The sequence below is a fragment of the Macadamia integrifolia genome, chromosome 7, assembly GCF_013358625.1.
Source record: "Macadamia integrifolia cultivar HAES 741 chromosome 7, SCU_Mint_v3, whole genome shotgun sequence".
Lineage (NCBI taxonomy): Eukaryota > Viridiplantae > Streptophyta > Magnoliopsida > Proteales > Proteaceae > Macadamia > Macadamia integrifolia.
Genome location: NC_056563.1, coordinates 21,831,167 through 21,834,678, shown reverse-complemented (window position 1 = coordinate 21,834,678; position 3,512 = coordinate 21,831,167). Strand labels below are relative to the sequence as shown.

Sequence of the window (3,512 nt, the reverse complement as noted above, 5' to 3'; positions counted from 1 at the left end):
ACAAAAAATAATAATAAAAAAAAAAAAAAATAATAAAATAAAATTTGTGATTGATATCAATAGGAAATTGATTGGTCTAATGGATATTATGTGTCACTTTCTACCGAAGCAGGATTATGTTGTACACATCCTCTACAGTTGGTGATGAGTTGCGATAAACATTAGACAATTGAGAACATTTGAATATGTGTCACAAGAAGCTTTCATCCATCGATGTTTACTATACCAAGTGCACTTGTTGCGGATGATTTTCACACAATTATATCGAGAGTTACACGGCTCATTTAATTATTTTAAATATAGAAAATGATCAATAATCGAAAAAAGCCCTCGAAACAAGGAGTGAGATAGAGTAGAGTAGAGAGTCCACATCCTCTATAGTGAATGGTGAGATGTAGTGAACATTGGGCAATTGAAAGCATTTGGGTACGTGTCTCACGGGACTCTCAATCACCCGATGCTCACTACATCGGTACAATGGTTGTAGACAACACGTGGAGTAATTGTCTAAGTTCCGGTGCAAATGGTTAAGTTCTGGACACCTCCTGAGCATGGTTTTAAGTATCAGTATCATATTAGTCGTATCTATCATATCATATTGGTATTGGCTGAGATCGATTGACTGATTCGAATAGGTTACCCATATCATTTTAGGGTTGAAACAGTAAAAAAAATGCACTTTTTAGAAAAATCAAGTGCAAAACTGACCGATACTCATCGATCCGATCCGATCTGGATTCGATACCGTCCCCTAAATCCATGCTCTAGAGGGGATCCAGTAATAACCTATCAGGGTCTGGATTGGTTGCGTTTGAATGGAATGGCAAGAGCACCACCACCACTTTCACCAAGTTCGTCAAGGTCCTCCGCAACAGCAGCGGCCGCCGCCGTCGTCGTTTCTGCCTCCGTCATTGGTCTCATTCTCGCTGGCGTCGTCAAACAGAACCTCAAGTCCCCATCCAGACGCAAATTCATCATCCTCCTCATCCCCCACCCCTAGTATCAGCCCTCAAATCAGTCCCAAACTCAACCCCAAGCTACAATCCAGACACAATCCCAGTCCCATCTCCAAATCCAATCTCATCAGACTCAACTCCAACCTCAGCCCCCGCCCGACAATATTCGTCAGCTTCTGCCTAAAGCCAAGAGGTATACGCCACAACCGCCGTCGCTCTGCCGCCGAATTTCTCCTCGGCATCTAAGATCCTCTTCCGGCCTAGAAAGATCAGGAAAGGTCTCTGCTGACGTTCTCTACGGACAATTCCGAAAGTAAAGCTCCCCAAGCCATTATGGCACTCCACTATAATCAAATAGAATCTTGTTTTCATCATCATCATCATCATAACTAACAGGAATTTTCTTTTGGTTTTTCCATGATATTATCAGGTGATATTCACAACAGAAAGGAGAGAGCTGAACTACAAGAAACTCTGGTCGGGAACTGAAAAGAACATCACCACCCCCAATCTTCCACAAGTACGTACACAGACCTGCAATTTCAGATAATTCTTGGATTGGCATGGACTATATTCCCTAGGGTCACAAAAACCATTGGATTGCAAATCTTCTGCATCATAGAGGCTTTAATATGATAGACTTTGGCCTATTCTTACTTAACTCCGTGTTTTAAAATCCTGTTCCTACCCCTTCTCATTCTTTTATTTGTTATTTCTCTTCTCTGTTCACTTTGCAGAGGATACATCTGCTATGGGTTGAGGAGGACCAAATTTTCAATATGGAGATCGCCCAGAGCATGTAATGGTATGTTCACTTCCTCTTTTGCTGATTTAAATGGGTTCAAATTTAATTCAAAAGAGATAAGGATAGGAAGGGCAGGAGAAAGGAAGAGAGGGAGAGAGAGAGAGACACACACACACACACACACAAAAGCCATTATGTCTCCCCCATTAAAATCCTGTTCCTACCCCTTCTCATTCTTTTATTTGTTATTTCTCTTCTCTGTTCACTTTGCAGAGGATACATCTGCTATGGGTTGAGAAGGACCAAATTTTCAATATGGAGATCGCCCAGAGCATGTAATGGTATGTTCACTTCCTCTTTTGCTGATTTAAATGGGTTCAAATTTAATTCAAAAGAGATAAGGATAGGAAGGGCAGGAGAAAGGAAGAGAGGGAGAGAGAGACACACACACACACACACACACACAAAAGCCATTATGTCTCCCCTATGTCACTACTCTATATTGTAGATTGTTCAAATAAATGGAAAGCCTCTTCTTGGATATGAAACATTGAAATTCCAATTCATTAGTATCTCATTGATCAAGTTACTAGAAACTATATGTGCCATTTTGTCTCTGGTACATGGTATATCCAAGAGGTACCTCACTAATCAGATCTCTCATACTTCAAATGAATGAATTTCTCTTGGAACCCTTCTTATACATCATCATCCTATTGAAAATTCTGCCACTAGATATTATGACAAGCAAATAGCAGACAATGCAATAGTGCAAAGCATTAAATGTCCTGGTCCCAAGATATAGGACCAATTAGTTAATCAATCTGTTACAGTCTTGGCCTCCAGAGACCGGAATCAATTAGAAACCAAAACAATTAATCAGAACCAAACCCCGATTGTACCTTTGAGTATGGGGACGAAAAGGGATATGGGTTTTCAAATAGAAAACAGCACATGGTACAAATAGATTAAGAACATGGATTATAATCAAAAGGGGTGGTGAAATAAAACCCATGAATGGTGGATGTCATAAGATTTTGCTTGATGCCAGACTAGATTAAATTTTCACTTTGGCACAATGTGCAAGGCCAATACAAAGCAGCTATTGAGAAACCAGACCATCTATCAAAATATTCATCTGAAGGAGCTCTGAATTTCCTCAAGAGTTCTCCCCTTTGTCTCAGGGACCCAAAGTGCCACAAACGCTATAGTTAAAGCACTCACTATTGTGTAAAGAGTGAATGTACCTGTCGAGAATGGAGCCTCATTTTAGTTCATGTTGAGAGAGAGAGAGAGAGAGAGAGAGAGAGAGAGAGAGAGAGAGAGAGAGAGAGAGAGAGAGAGAGGTACCTCCACTGCTCCAATTTAAAAGCAAGTTCGCTGTCATCGTAATAATCGAAGATGTTAACCAGTTGCACAATGTTGCCATGCTTCCAGCAAGACTCTTAATATTCACTGGCATTATCTGTCATGCCAGGTTCAGAAAGCGCATGAAACATAAGTTTACTTGAAAAACTGACTCAAATCAAGGAAGAGAAAGCCATACTGTTATTCAGAACTTCCTAGTTCCTACTCTGATAGGAGTTTTTTCTGCTCAACAATAAATCCTTATATTTCAAAGATATTTTTCAGAAAATTTGCTTTTTTGTGATCTACCATAACATGAAGGGTGTCTTTGGTTTGATTTCTGAGAAACCATTTCTGCTATTTCTCAGTATGAGTTTCAGGCCAATTTCTGGGCAGGAAAGAGAGAGAGATAGGTAGGGTAAGTAACACCATCAGAACTTCAAAATTTTTTTTTTTTTTTTTTT

General features: G+C 39.8%; 1 long non-coding RNA gene and 1 pseudogene across 1 annotated transcript; one reads left to right on the top strand and one right to left on the bottom strand.

The window, feature by feature from the left end:
• Positions 1-804: 804 nt before the first annotated feature.
• LOC122084117 lies at positions 805-1,897 on the top strand. The gene is made up of 3 exons (XR_006141839.1): positions 805-1,269; positions 1,387-1,476; positions 1,694-1,897. It is a non-coding gene; the product is annotated as an uncharacterized LOC122084117 (long non-coding RNA).
• Positions 1,898-2,480: 583 nt separating this feature from the next.
• The window catches only part of LOC122084822, a 9,586-nt pseudogene continuing 8,554 nt past the window's right edge, over positions 2,481-3,512 (bottom strand).